General features: G+C 48.8%; 1 long non-coding RNA gene across 2 annotated transcripts in view; it reads left to right on the plus strand.

The window, feature by feature from the left end:
* The window catches only part of LOC112547737 (uncharacterized), a 186,301-nt gene that overhangs the window by 110,775 nt on the left and 59,451 nt on the right, over window positions 1-16,075 (plus strand). For both annotated transcript variants that reach the window (XR_003091549.2, XR_003091548.2), the window contains one exon: window positions 9,871-10,024. This is a non-coding gene — a long non-coding RNA (uncharacterized LOC112547737). The remainder of the gene's footprint in view (window positions 1-9,870; window positions 10,025-16,075) is intronic.

Below are 16,075 nucleotides of genomic sequence, written 5' to 3' on the forward strand. Positions count from 1 at the left end.
CAAAAAACTAGGAAAACATCTTGCCTGTTAAAAATGGGATGTGCTGGGCCATGAGCTCTTTTGAAAAACTGGCCCTAAATACAGAGGAAACTATTTGTAACAGTTTTCAGTTGTAATAAACGAGGGGATGGTAGAAATACAGAGGACTGGTTTTTTAGAAAGGGATTATTGTAGCAGGGGAGTTTTTCTTTTGAATCTGAAGATTTCAAGTTACCAGGCAGGTGCCATCCAAACAACCTTCCCTTCCCTCTTGAATATGGGATGATTTGGGTTTAGAACCTGATACTTTCAGATTTTTTTATAATTGGCTCTCATGTTCTCTGTGTTAAACACAGCACAAATGTGCTCGTTTTTGCAGTCCAATGATTAATTAAAGTCTTTAGTCCCATTAAAGTATTAAATTTTCACTAAACCCTTAACTAACCCTTCTTGCTTTAATTAAGGCATTAAGCTTTAATTAAAGTTAACACATTGACAAAGTCTCATTTCTGCTCTGCCTTAACCGGACCACGCTAGTTTGTAGCCCCAGCTGTCAGTGGATACTATAAAATCAGGAAGCACATTTTTTTGAAGCTCTTCCCCTCCCCCATGTGTGAAAGAGCAGATGGAGCCACAAGTCAGAACTTGTGAGCTGAGCACTGAGCCCTACCCGTGTGTTTGAAATCACCTAAAAAAATGCACTAAGACAAACACTGATGTAGGACCTGTCATCCTGGTTCCTTTCCCTTGGTACAGATGGCAAGACCTCCATCACAACAGGAGCCTGGGTTGGCTACCTCAGCAGCAGAGAGGGATGTTCATGGAGAATTACTATGCATGGTCTGTCAGGAAGAGGCTCATTAGAAAGGCCATGTGAGGCTGGTTTTATTGCCTGTGCTGGACATGGTCTTTACCCTAGCCAGTATCCTCTGTCCCCAACGCTGTCAGCCAGGTGTGCTCTACAAGCATTTGAGGCTCTGTTAAAGTTGATGGGAGTTTTGAAATTTTATTTCTTTGGGGCCAGGGTTCCATTCTAGAATCTCAACAGAGCTCTCATTCAGGCTTCAGAATTAGTGGCCCAATTTTTCAGAAAAGCTCAGCATTTAAGGGCCTGATGATGCTTTGTGATACAAACCTGCATACTCATTGCCTTCTGGCTGCATCTGGAGTTTTGAAAAGCTGGCTCTTTCCTACGGGCAGAATTGGGAGCCTCGCTCGTCTGAAAATCCAAACCTGGAATTTCAAGTTAAAAACAAACCCAGCCACATTTTCAAAATGCAAATGGAATTGAGTAGTTTAGAAGTTAAGGGCCAGATTCAGGGCCAGATTAGGGGGCTTGGGGCTAGCAGATTTTGTGGGACCCCCTACACTCCAAGATAAGTAAAAAATGAGGGGTTCAGTGTGTGGAAGTGTACTGTCTGGGAGGGGAATGGGAATGTGAGGTCTAGGCAGATGACAGGATGTAGAAGCAGGCTCATGGTAGGGACTGAGCAGGAGGTATATTGCAGAAAAGGGCTGGAGGTTTGGAATCTGGGAGGTAGGAAGGGTACAGGAGGGGGCTGCTCTCGGGGGAGGGAGGGAGACATGTGGCTCCACTCCTATTGGCTGTAATTCCCAGCCTGTTGGAGCAGTGGAGATGGAGTCTGCAGGTGAGCACTGCTAGTGGCAGTTTATATGGCTCCAGTATTGGGGGAGGGGAAAAGGCAGCATGCAGAGCCACTTTCTCCCAGCCTGCAAGCAAAGCTGCAGCACACAGGGGCTTTAATTGCTGCATCCCAGGGTCCTGTGCCGAAGCCTCTAAAGCCCTTTCATAATCCAGCCCTGGGTAGATTCTGAGCCCATGTAAATCCATCAGCACCTTCTGACAAGCTGGCCCTAGATAGCCCAGGTTTGGCAGGGAGGTGGGAGGTGCAGATTTTTTTCGCCATAGCAGCTTGGGGCTGCTGCATCCCAGCAACGTTTTGCCTTACAGGGGAGAGCTGGGTGACAGGAATCTACTCAAACAAGTATATGCTGCTCTGCTGTCCTGGAATTGTTTGTTTTGTTGCTGAAAAACAAAATAAGTTTCTTGATGGCTTAGTGCAATATTCAATTGTCCTGTTGGGTGTAAAGGGTCTCTTGTTCATCTGAGATTTTTAAAATACATTATGCCTAAATTTTAAGGTACCCAGAGATATCAAAGTTGGACAAACACTAGTTAGGCCCCATCATGCCCCTGTGAGTCATGTAAATACTATTTCTGCATTTGCTATTTGAGGAAACTGAGGCACACAGCAGTTAAATCATTTACTTGCAGGAAAGTCAGCAGCAGAAGTCCTGACGCCTGACTGTTTTTAGAGGAAATGGCATTTTCAGGGCAGACAGGACCTGGGGATCTTTTCACAAACAAGAGCATATCAGCAGTTGCCTGGTTGGGCCTTTAACACCCCGGTCTAGAAAAGGGCATTCCTCTCAGATGTACTATAACATCCAATGGTGTCTCTGTTCTCAAACACTGAAAAGGAGAACAACTTTTGCAACACATTCTGAGAAGGCGAGTAGAGCAGGGCACTGGCTAAGGGCCACCCACGTTATGGCCCCTTGCAGCCTCACCAGCTTCTCAAATAGCAGTGCAGCAGCATCTCCTTTTCTCTAGCAGACCTTCCAAACTCCAGCATGCCCTTTGGCCTTCTCCCTGGCATGATCTCCTAAGAGAGCTGCTCCAGAGGACAGGCTATGGAGTACTCATATTCCTGAGAAGAAACATGTGTTCTAATCACATGGTCCTTTTTCTCATTTGCATGGAAGAGATTAGAAATGCTCAGTTTTTTAAGCTCTAAGATAATGGATCCAGTACTCCTCTTCGTTATGCTTTGACACTGGCTCTTAGGGCCAAGGGCTTTGCTCTGGGAAAAGGATATGGCACACCAGATGTGTGTGGCTGCCAAATTGTTTCTCAATAGAGCGCCTCTTAAAATTGCTCTGTGCTCTTTGCTTTATTTTCCTATTTAATTTCATGAAAGTTCTGACAAATGATTCTGTGGTATGTGAACCAGTACAATGTGGTAAGGGACCTGACGTGAGATTTACAATGTAAATTTTTCTGTTTAAAAAAATCACTACCAGCAAGCCCACAATAATAAACCAGCATGTTCATGCATTGTAACAATAACTAGCCAGCATGTGTAATCCAGAATTCGTGAGTGACCTCCAATATACCCCCAATGCCACTAGCACGCTGACAGCCTAATCTAAAGTATATCAAAGTCAAACAGAATCTGCAATGATGTGTTTACTTACAATATGTTGTTCAGCCACTAGATGTCTCTGTGTGCTGTAGAGTTCTGGATAGGGTGTGAAATCTGGTAAACATGGGGGCCAAAGCTGGAATTCAAGCTGTGTAGAAGTCTGGTTTGATAGTTTGTAGCTATCATTGTTTTGTTTAATAAAGAAGGACCATAATTCCATATATCACAAGTGGCACAACTTTGGGTCCTCTCTGGTGCTACATGAGAACTTGCCTAGCTAGGATAGAGTGTGACCAGGGCCCACTCCTGCCCCTTGTACACCTGCTAGTTCCCTGGTGAAGTTACAGGAAAAGTATACACTACATTGTTGCAAGTATCAATATCATTGTTTAGTGCATACCTCTGTATGCCTTTTAGGCCTTCTGCTTGGTGCTGCTCCGATGCAACAGCTCAAAAAAACCTCTCTCTGTAGAGCAGTGTTTCCCAACGTATGGGCCAGGACCCAAATATGGGTCACCATTACATTTTAAAAGGGTTGCTAAGTGTCTCTCCAGGTGGCTCTATCCCCCTTCCTTCTTCCCTCCCCCCATTTTTGAATTACCTTGGGTCACCAAGTCTTCCTGAATTATCAAAATGGGTCCCCATCTGGAAAAGGTTGGGAACCGCTGCACTAGAGTTCCTCAGAGAAACAAGGAGAACAGTACAGCCCACCACGTGCACAATTTGAGATCAAAGGTCTATAAATATGAAATACTGTAGTGATGTTTATTGGTATTGTCATTTCTTTCTCCACATGTAGCTAGCCACTCATTAGCAGCATGGAGATGGGTATGTAAAAGTGGACAGGTTTCATGTTACATATCCTGTGAATATCTGGACAGCCAATGTGATGAGCCTGGAATAAATCATTGGACTGCCTGACCACAAACAGTAAGCTTCAAGCCTTGTCATGAACTTACCTTTTTATCATATCCGTCTGTGTTCACTTATCACAGCCGGATCTTGGGTTCACTCAGCCCACCAGTAGAAACAACTTGCCAACTCCTTTTCTTTTTCTTGGGAAGGGAAACGTTGGTCCATTGGTGAGAGCTGGACAACTCTCTCAGGAGTCTTTTTATTGTGTGTGTGCGGTAATCTCTCGCCCTCTCAGCCATGGGAAGCCAGGACTGCATCTTTCTTAAGTAAACTGGAATCTGTAATGAAATGTTTGTAGGTGCTGACAGCCCCCCAGTAGCTCCAGAGATGTGAGCAAGTGAAGGGAGATGTGAAAACAAACTGACAGCAATTGGGGAGAGATTTGAATCAAAGCAGCACCTTGACTCTCAGCGTTTCATAACCATCCTGACAGCATGTGTGCAACTTGTACCCACATCCACACTTCAGGAACTGGTAAATATATTGTAGACAGGCCCTAAGGGATCTATTCTTCAACTGCTGCTCACACGTGTCCGGATCATCCCCTCCTGCAGAGAAACCCATAACTGAGGGAGGGAATGTCTACCAGATCCCTCCTTCTCCCCTCCCCCGACCTCATTCTGTCTGGGGAGGAGAAAAAGGTGCCTGCATCTTTTTCTTTTGAAAAGACTGTGAGGCTAGATCCTCAGAAATTTCCAGGAGACCTGGGCAATCTTGGCTGAGGCCCAAGGCCTGCGCAAGAACTCTAGCTCCCAGTTCTGTGGCTCCAGATACCCGTATCCACAGAAAAGAACGCAAAGCTCTGGGAGAGCTCCGCAGGGCTAGGGGCAGTGATATATACACAGTGGGTAGAAAATGCTGGCATGGCAGATTGGTTGGATCTAACCCCACTGTGCACTGGTGGACAAGGCAACCCAAGAGGACAGCAGTGAATGGAGCCCAGCACATGTAGGCATGAGATGAACTCCTCTTAAGGCACAGCGTTAAGAAGGGAAGCCTGGTGGTTCAGGAAGTAGGGCCTCCTGATTTCAGTACTGTTACTAACCATGTTGAGCCTAAGCCAGAAAGGTGCTGAGTGGCTCTGACTCCCCCGACTTCCGTAGGGTTTGGAGTGCTCAGCACCTCCCCAGAGGCACTCAACATCTTGGAGGATCAGAGCCTTCTAAATTCCTTTAGCAGAGTCTTTGTTTATTTAACCTAATAGATTTTCAGCCATCACCAGTGCTGATGGATCAAATGTAAAATAAACAGGGCCTGATCCTGACTGGTGCTGAGCCAACTTGATAGGCATTAATGGCACTTTTGCAGGACTCTGTCCTGTATTTTGCTGCGTCTGGTATAAAATGGCCCCAAATGACTCCACAACCATCCTACACTACTGCTCAAGCCTGGCAAAGGGAAGACTAGATTTTCAAAGCCCCAGTGTGCCAGCACGAGGTGCCAGTAATTAGCCAGCAACAGAAGAGTTTTTCAGCAAACTCTGGCTCGCTGCATTGGGTCTGTGTGATGAAAGCAATTGGAAGAATTGCCAAGATATAAAAACATGCCATCCAGGAGCATATAGATCCCTGCAGTGACGTTCCTGAGGTGTGGGTGACAGGCAACTGGGAAGCAGCTGAGGAATATGGTGCCTGTGCATGTCAAGGAAATGTAACACCAATGATGGCTCAAAGGGAAGGACTGGCTGGAATGCTCTTTGGAGGTTCATTTGGGGAGAAATTATGAGACAGGGACTAACTGGATTTGGATGGATCCCTTCATCAAGAACTTAACTCTCTCTCCTCCTCCCCACTCCCCACACACATGCACTTGCCCAGTGCCCATGAAAGAAGAGCAGTTATGTCTACACAACAAAGTTAGTTCGAACTAACGGACATTAGTTCAAACTAACTTTCATAGGCGCTACACTAGCGCTCCGCTAGTTCGAACTTAATTCGAACTAGCGGAGCGCTTAGTTCGAACTAGGTAAACCTCATTTTATGAGGATTAAGCCTAGTTCGAACTTACTAGTTCGAATTAAGGGCTGTGTAGCCCCTTAATTCGAACTAGTGGGAGGCTAGCCCTTCCCAGCTTGCCTTGGTGGCCACTCTGGCCAGCACCAAGGAAACTCTACTGCCCTCCTCCCAGCCCCGGAGCCCTTAAAGGGCCATGGGCTGGCTACACAGTTTGTGCCAGTTGCAAGGCTGCCAGCACCCATGCCAGCACACCCAGCAGCTGACATCCCATGAGCCAGCCACCCAATGCCACCCAGCCCTCCCCCTCTTCCCGGGACCAGCCTGGCGGCTCCCAGGACCCTGCCCGGGGACGGAAGAGGCGGGCGCCCGCGTGGTCTAGTGCGGAGATCGTGGACCTCATCGAGGTTTGGGGGGAAGCCTCCAATGTCCACGATCTCCACACTAGCCACAGGAACGCGGCAGTCTATGGCCACATGGCTGCCAGCCTGGCCGCCAGGGGCCACCAGCGCAGCTGGGAGCAGGTGCGCTGGAAAATCAAGGACCTGCTGCAGTCCTACTCCCAGGCCTGCCTGCCAGGGGCCAACCCGGAGGCCTGCCCCCACTTCCACGCCCTGGACCACCTCCTGGGGGCTCATGCCGTCCCTGCTCCCCCGGGACGTGATAGACCCCGGGGCAGAGGGACCGCTCCCAGAGATGGAGGAGGAGGAGAAGGAGGAGGGCTCCGAGAGCCAGGAGCCTGCCGGCAGCCTTCCCAGGACCCGGGACCCCCGAAGCACCGCACAGAGCCGCTCGCCTGTGTCATCCGAGGCCGGGGAGGCATCCACATGTGAGTACCATCGTGCTCCCCTTATGTGTACGGGGGGCTGGGGTGAGAGGGAGCCCAGGGCCCGTGTGCCTGGGCCTTGCCCACCACGGAGCAGCAGCTGGGGATCCTGCAGGGGCCCTGGCCTTGCAGAGGGGAGCTGGGTTTCACACACCTGGGCTCCAGGGGTAATTGACCGCTGTTCTTGTTTCACCACAGCTGCAGCACCTGGGACTGCAGGGCGCACCACACCGCCTGCAACAGCCACCCGCGCCCGGGCCAGCAGGAGAGCCAGGAACGAGGAGGAGTACCAGCGGCGGCACCTCCGGTTCCTGGAGCACCAGCTCCGCATCCAGGACCACTGGGTCCAGGAGGACCTGAGGCTGCGCCGGAGGAGCTTGGAGGCGCTGGAGGAGCAGGGCCGTGCCCTGCGAGGCCACCTCCAGAGCCTGCTCGACCACTTCCCAATTCCTCCTGCTCCCCCTGCTCCCCCTGCTTCCCCTCCTCCTCCCCCTGCTCCCCCTGCTCCCCCTCCTGCTCCCACTCCTGCTTCCTCCACACCCCCCGTCCCTCCTGCCCCCCCCTCCACAACCATTCCCCACCAACGCCCCCGGACCCGCAGTGTTGCGAGACAGGAGAGGCAGCCGGACCCCCACCCCTGAGCTTTCCTTTCCCTTCCTCCCTTCCCTCCCCTTCCAGCTCCCTCATCCCAGGTTTCCCCCTCCCCTCTCCCACTCTCCTTCCTCCCTCCCCCCACTCCAGTTATGTTAAATAAAAAGACGTTTTTGTTTGAAAAACAGGTGTCTTTATTTGACAGTAGGTAGGGAGGGGAAAGCGGAAGGGGGTAGGGTGGAAGAAGGCCCCAGTGGGGCATGCAGGGAGAGGTCAGTCCTCCTCCTCCACCAGGAAGCTCTCCCGCAGGGATTCCCGGATCCGGACGGCCCCCCGCTGGGCTTCCCGGATGGCGGCGGTGCGGGGCTGACCGTAGTGGCCAGCCATGCGGTCAGCCTCAGCCATTCAGGCTGGCAGGAAAGCCTCCCCCTTTCTCTCACATAAATTGTGGAGCACACAACATGCTGCCACCACGGGAGGGATGTTGTGCTTGGCCAGGTCCAGACGGGTGAGGAGGCATCGAAAGCGGGCTTTCAGTCGCCCGAAGGCCCCCTCCACCACGATGCAGGCCCTGGTCAGCCTGGCATTGAAAGCCTGGCGGGAGGGATTGAGGTGCCCCGTGTAGGGCTTCATCAGCCACGGCTGCAGTGGGTAGGCGGCATCCCCCACCAGGCACACGGGCACGTCCCCAACCCTGATGTGGCGGTCGGGGAAGAAGGTCCCGTCCTGCAGCCGCTGGCACACGGAGGAGTTGCGGTACACCCGGGCGTCGTGTGCTTTGCCGAACCAGCCCACATTAATGTCCGTGAACTGTCCCTGGTGGTCACACACGGCCTGCAGGAGGATGGAGAAGTACCCCTTGTGATTCACATAACGGGATGCCTGGTGTTCCGGGGCACGGATGGGGATGTGCATTGATGCCCCCCCCCCCCCGCAGTTGGGGAAGCCGAGGGCGCTGAATCCCCGGATGATGGTGTCCGGGTCGGCAAGATGGACCACCCTGCGGAGCAGCACCCGGTTGATGGCCTTGACCACCTGCGGAGAGACACAGCAAAGCGCCAATCAGTGGGGCGCCCGGGTGGCTGGGAACATTCGTGCCCTGGCAGTGCCCCGCACCCCACTCCCGGAAGCAACCCCCCTGACGGCGTGTAGTACGGCCGGGACAGACCGACCCCTCCAGTGCGGGGTGCTTTCGCCTCCTCCCGCCCCCTCTTTGTCCCTGGGGCGGCCCATCCCCTCCTTGCAGCCCCCCTCTGCTTCCGGCGTAGTGGCCAACGAGCGCCGTACCTGCATGAGCACCGCTCCAACGGTGGATCTCCCCACGCTGAACTGGTTCCCGACGGATTGGTAGCTGTCCGGCGTGGAGAGCTTCCAGAGGGCGATGGCCACCCGCTTCTGGAGGGCAATGGCGGGCCTCATGCGAGTGTCCCTTCTGCGCAGAGCAGGGGCGAGCCACTCGCAGAGCTCCAGGAAGGTGTCCCTCCTCATCCTGAAGTTCTGGGTCCACTGTCGGTCGTCCCAGCGCTCCAGGACGATGCGGTCCCACCAGTCGCTGCTGGTGTCCAGACGCCAGATGCGGCGGGGCACACCGGTGACGGGGCGCAGCTGCGGCTCCTTCACGGCCCCCAGGGCGGCCAGGCGGAGAGGCAGGGGGCTGACGTGCACCAGGTGGTGCCAGGCAGCCTCGAGCCATTGCTGGCAGGCTTGCAGCAGCAAGTCCAGAAAGTGCACCAGAAGGTGCAGGGCGAGCTCTGGCTCCATGTTGCCACCTGCGGCGGCCCCCCCGAAGGGAAGCACCGACACAGACGGGCACAGAGACCAACGCTTTGCTGTCCCTCGGTGAGGTTGGCAAGCAAGCAGGAAAAGCTGAGAACCGGCTGTCCAGGGGGGGTCCCTTTAAGCACGAGCCTCAGACAGCAGCCACACAAAGCAACTACTGACCTGATGCCCTGCCGGAACCGGTTTCAGCTGCCCTTAAATGCGCCCCTGCATCCAATCAGTGTGGACGTGCTAGTTCGAATTAGCAAAACGCTAATTCGAACTAGTTTTTAGTTCTAGATGCGTTAGTTCGAATTAGCGCTGTAGTGTAGACATACCCTTAGTCACCAGGTGCTGGTCAGCACTCCTGATTATGACATTACCACTTATCTTTTCCATTCATGCATGGACTTTTACATCCATGTGCAGAATAATTTTTTTCTATGTGCATTGAGGAATGAATGTGCACCATCAAGAGAAACAAAAACGTAGGTGGACACTCTGCTAATCAGCAGAGTGGTGTTGGAATCTCTCCTGCACTGTCACTCAAGTGCAGGGCTTATAGAAAATACTGCCCACTGGTACGGGCCAATAATTTTTCATGATTATTTTTTCCTTACAGGAATTTGTTTGAGATGGCTAGCACCCAGCACCAGCCCAAAGCAGCAGTGTCAAGAAAGCACAGTCCATCCAGAGAAAGTGAGGCTCCATTGATGGGAATGCAGTTGTCCACATGCATCTGCCAAGGAGGAAAGCAAAGTCAGCAAAAAGAACAAGTCAGTGGGAACTTGTGTAGTGCCTGATACTTGACATACTGCTTGGTTGCTTTATGCTTACAGTAATAATATTTATTTGCATCACCTTAGTGTCTAGGAACCCTAGTCATGGCCTGGTAGCCCCTTGTGTTCGGTGCTGTACAAAGACAGAACAAAAAGATGGACCCTGGCCCGAAGAGCCAGTAGTTGTAAGTATAAGACAAGAGACAACAGATGAATACAGACAGCCAGACAGGGGAATATGAGGAAACAATGGGGGCAGTGGTATCATAGTGAGCAGTGGTATCAGTTCCTAACAATTCTCAGGTTTTGTGAAGGTGACAGGGCAGAGGAGAGTGGGAAGGAGGGAGAAAGCTGTAAAGGTGATTTAAGCCACATTTGGAACACAACTTGCCAGCTGTGCTTAGCAAGCAGCCTTGCAGCAGGGGATCTTTCCCTTCAGGACTTGCATGGTATTTATAAATCTATTATCATGGGTGCCTAGGAGGGGCCAAAAAATATGTCCATGTAACTGGTACCACAGCATGGTGACTGCCTGGCAGTTCTTACATGTGCTACAACAGTTTGATGGTGAACTGCAGTGTGGATTCATGGATGGGTAAATTGGTTGTTTGGTTAGATTTGGGCAAGAGGAAGAGGGGATGTGGGGGGAGGTGAGTCTGAGTAAGAAAGTGAGAGAGTTAAAATAAATACAGGTTAGAGTTTGCTGGACCCAAAGAATTGCATGTAAGCTCCCAGGCTGTTTTGAGACTGCATGAAATAGAGAAGGGCTCACACCTGTTACTAGACTTGAATGTGTTTAGCAAAGAAATATTTGCGCTTTCTGCCTTGTAGCGCTCAGTGAATTGTTCCAGCGTCCCCTCCCATTTGATTTAGTGACCGTCTGCACTATTGTCTCGCTGCTGAGACTATTTGACAGTATCAGTGTTTGGGATATCATAGCCTGATTAAATTCGCAGGGGAAGGACTGGGGCGATTCATGTGTCAGGTTGACTATGGGGATGGATGGGGAAGGGGCTCCTTGGTATGTGGAGAAAGGAGGAGGACTACCACATTGGAAGAGAGATCCGGGAGGGAACTCTGGCTATTTCCTTTGTTATGAATTAATACATCCAGTCCTACCCCTGCCTCTTGGAAGCCTTTGAAGTCATCGTTGACTTCCAGAGCAAATTCCTGGGGTCCCTGGAGATCAGTGTGATGCAAGCATTTTAAAAAGAAGATTGGGGAGAGGGATTGGTCTCAAAGAGCCGAAGTCTCTCTCTCTTGTGTATGGAGTATTTAATACCCAGCCAGAATACTGGGCAGCTGGATGCAGAGTCCCTCCCTCTGGGATTTGTGCCATGGACTATTATTGTTTTCCAAATGGGGCAGCGTGTCTGGCTAGTAAACAACCTGGTGCACAGGTGGAGTTTGACTCAGAGGGCTTCATGAGACATTGGATTACATGGCACCAGATGTTCTCCAACCACAGATACCGGATTGTAACACGCACACACGTCAATAGAAATTCCTGCTCGTTGGCTTTCCAATTAATTTGTGCTCATTTCAAAGCCTGCCCATGGAAACTGAGAGGTATGATGCTCTGGGAGCAGAGAGAAAGAGATTAAGAAAGTTGGGCTCTGGGAACAGAGCAAGAGAGACTAACCCCTGGGAACCGCATGTGAGAGAGAGAGAGCGAGAGAGAGAGAGAGAGAGAGAGAGAAGCCCTGGGATCACAGTGAAGTGATAAAGGCAGACAGGCTTTGGAAACGCAAGAAGACACAGTTACTGAGTGGGAAAGAGAGAGAGGACGACAGATTTTAGAAAATGTGGACATATTAAGGTGGATCACAAACCATGGGGCTGCTGTTGGTAACCCCTGTGTGTTACTTGAATCTTCGATTGTAAATTCTTTACTCTATTTGTGTACAGCATCTAGGGCAACAAGGTCTGAATTCCATTGTGAACCTGTAGACAAGACAATCATCTTTCTCTATATATAAAAAAGTTTTTCCTGCTGGGGGACAGAATGACGCCATCTCACACACTTTGGCTGCGAAAGTGAAAGCAGCCAGAGAGAGGGGGATTGGCAAATGTGGCAAGCATAGGGCACATCTTGCCAGTAATTATTAAGAATAGATTCCGATTCACATAGCATATGGTGTAAACTGAGTGAAAAGGACATGTCTACTGGCATCCATCCCAGGGACAGATCAGTGACAGACAGCTGGCTGCGGAGAGCTGTAGGTCCAGAATTCTATTTCTCTGTGCTGCCAGCAGGCAGTCTAGCCAGTGGTCATGAGGTCTGTTCACTCCTGTACTGCCACAGATCCATCACAGCATGTCAAAGAACTTCCCCAGTCATGGGTTAATGGCTGGCAGTGAACATGCCAGCCATTGAGTGCTCAGCGATATCACACAAAGAATCCCGGACATTGGACTCTGTTTAACTCAGGATGTAGAGCAGAAAAGTAAGTGGGCACAGACCTCACGAACTTGAGTGAGAGGTGAGTCTGCTTACTACAGGGCTGAATTTGTCCCTGAACTTCTGTCCAGGGTGTATGGTTAATTCTTCTCTTTTTAAGAAATGCACATGAGAGGTCAAGACATAGGCTGGAGGGACCTTATTATAACTTCAGACCAAAGCAAAGTACTTCTGGCAAAATCCATTTGATATCTACACAGCTTTCAGAATGAAACCAAGACATGAGTGGAATTTGAATCCACAGTCTTTTGACTCAGAGGTAAGATTGCTAACAACTAAGCTAGAGTGAGACCTCTGGAACCTGATTAACAATGCTCCTCTGTATCAAAGGATTATTCTTACATAGCTCTTAGAAAGGGCTTTCCATTTCAAGGGCTTTAGCAAGGAGGTCAGTATTATTATTCCCATTTTACAGGGTGGGGTAAGTGGAGGCATGAGAAAATGAAGTGACTTGCCCAAGATAATCCATCAGGTCAGTGGTAGAGCTAGGGCAAGAAGTTCGAGCCAGTGTTCTGTCCACTAGGCCACACTGCCCCCACTGCACAATATATTTCTATAGGATATTAAATTAGTTCTAACTACTCCCATGTGTTTGTTGACCTAGACTGATGAGTTTATCTGATAGGTAGGTGCCTCATTATCAGCTTCAAAGCCTCCTTTGATAAGTAGAAAATGTATGAAACAGAAGTTTTAGTGTATGCATTATAATGAATCTACAATTTATGCCCAGATGAGCTGATTGCTTATCCCACTAAGTCTTCAAAGAAGAGTGTCTAACAAACCTAAAGGTCCAACTGGACGAATGTGACCTCTAGTCAACATTGGTAATTCAAAGACAAAAATTCTTTGAGTCACAGCCATCTTCGTGTGTGTGGAACAAACCTTTCCCAATTCTTGTACAGTATGGGAAGGAGAGGACAGAGGTTGAGCGGGAAAAGCCCGTGTTTGTTAGTTTTATTTGGACGGCATTTTAACGATAATTCTCCCCTCTGTTCTTTCACAGCACGATAAGAATCTCTTTTCTTCTTAGCTTTTGGAGGGCACTGGAAGGCATCATGGGTCAACTAGGCTGCCCTTTATCCTTGCTCATCCATCATGGTCCTGGCTGGTGATGGGTTCAAGGTGTTGCTGTTCTGAGATCCTAAGCAGCTACTAATGCCTCTTCCTCAGACTGAAGCCTGCCTTGTTTTTTCAGTAACCCAACCTTTTCCCCTTCATCTGAGGGAGAATTTAAAGCATCTGCTGCCACAGCTTTCCAAAGAAGATGACGGGGAAACCAATGACGATTTTCATTGTGCTTTTGATTTTCAGGAGAAAATTTCATCATTCTAATACATGTTTGTTAATGACTCCTCCTCTCCCTTTATTTTCAAGTGGTTTTGTGGTGGCAGAACTTAGCTGGGATCAGAAGCAAAATACACCACAGGAAGAATTGTGCTTGGCAGAGCTACTGGCCTGGCTGGCAGAAGGGAACACTGGAAATCACAAGAAAATCCCTTTTTCTCCCAACTGATATCAATAGGATAAAGGCCAGTGAGAGTGAAACCAGAAACAAACCCCCAAAGATTTTACTTCTCAAGAAGACCAAGATGAGCCATGGAAGCTAAATTCTACCTTTTGTAGCCAGTTGACAGGAATTATTTCTGAATCTTGACATCAGGGTGGTTGCATGTGATATCAGTAAAGGCAGAATGTAGCCCCAGGGGGTTGGTAGTTTTCTAGGGATGGAGAAGCTATTGAAAATTAAGTTGACCACTCACCAACATCTTAAGTTGAGATGCAAGTATAGTTCATTGTGACAGGTCAATGTTCTATTTTTTGCTTCTCCATTGCACCTTAGTATGATTCAGGAATATCATACAGTGATTATCATCCTAAGCACGCTAGGGAAAGTGGAGGATGGAACATTAGTCCTAATTCTGTCCTTCCTTTTTTTATTACAGCCTTAACACTGTTGAACTTTGACTAATGCTAGGCAGGATTGTATTTTTATAGCTGGGAAACAGGAGCCACAGGAAAATGGCATTTATAATATAGTCCTGGGCCCAATCTGAATGATGGATGTTCTTGATGCTGTGCTGCTGTGCCCCTGATGGAAGTTTGGGATGACTGTTGTTTTCTCTGATCAGAAGGGTGTTAGCTGTGGAGCCTCTGGAATTGGTGCCATGATTCTGACACAACAGAAATGTGTGTGGAAGCCAGACAGTGACAAATCAACCAAGCAGATTCTTGCCATTTCTGCCAATCTCTCCAACTAAATTACACCAAGACTGCACATTTTTCTGGGGACAATCATATTACATAAGGGATTAATCTGGCCCCCAGTCTCCAGAAGTTAGTGGTGAAGGTAAGATTAAAGATTTCAAGTATAAGCCATCTCAGGATGGAGACGCAAAAAGCCCTCCCAACCCTTAGAGCCCAGAATCCTGCTGATTCAAAGGGGCCTGAATCATGTGTCTGGAATGGGTCCGTAAAGCTCACATCCACTTTTGGAGTTCTCATCACAGTCTCAGACTGGAAAGGGGACTTTTTCTAAGATCTCCTTGTACAGGACAATGAAATTTTATCTTGGTTTTCATTAATTATTATTGCACCAGTTGTCCTGGATCAGATCATAAACTTGTCCTCACTGGTTATGTGGTTTTTTAGGGACTAGGGGGGCAGTTAAATTTAATTCACCTACTAGCATGAAATTATTCATGGTTCAAAACTTGTAATTACCAGGCCTAGATTTAGGAAGCCCATACTTAGGAGGAATTTGATATTTTAAGACTTAAAACAAATGTTCCACAAACTTTATCCTTTGTCCACTAAGGAATACATTAGGCTCTGGCGTCTGTATCATCCCCATCCATTCGCATCAGCTGATTGCACCTGTAAGTCATTTATCACAGAGCCCTCAGTACTGACCCATTAGTTAATAAAATTCAATTGGGGAAGAGATGCAACAGCCCAGCCAGGATTGCTTACCATTGTGCTAATTCTATAAGTGAAATATTGTGACTCCTGCTGGCCAACTGATACTGCATAAAGTTCAAAGCTTTTTTAAAAAAGTAATAAGACCAGCTCAGTTAGGGCCTGTCTACACTATAAAGACAATTGTGGAAGCTCTAGGAACTACTGTAATACAAAAATCAGTGTTGTCTTCAAGTCGTCATTGTCAAGTCCAAGTCAAGTCTCAAGTCACTACAGTTCAAGTCTCAAGTCGAGTCGCGAGTCCCTAAAGTCACTTTCAAATCAAGTCCCGAGTCAAGTCTCAAGTCTTAATTTAAAAAAATGTCAAGTCACTTTTGTACAAGCCATCAATATTGGCAGGTTTTGGACATTTTTTTCACCAAGTCAATTTAACAAAATGAGCAAGTCTCAAGTTGAGTCTCAAGTCACAAACAATGAACCCGATTTGAGTCTCAAATTGAGTCACCTTAAGTTGGACTCGAGTTCAAATAGTGGGACTCGAGTCAACAACTCTGACAAAAATAATAATATTTTTATCTTCCTGACTTATTTTGGTACCATTTCATCTTAATTAATCCCCAAAGTCTCCAAATTCTGTAATTCTCAACATAGGAATATACAGATTGGCTAGT

This window comes from Pelodiscus sinensis, chromosome 15, assembly GCF_049634645.1.
Source record: "Pelodiscus sinensis isolate JC-2024 chromosome 15, ASM4963464v1, whole genome shotgun sequence".
Classification (NCBI taxonomy): domain Eukaryota; kingdom Metazoa; phylum Chordata; order Testudines; family Trionychidae; genus Pelodiscus; species Pelodiscus sinensis.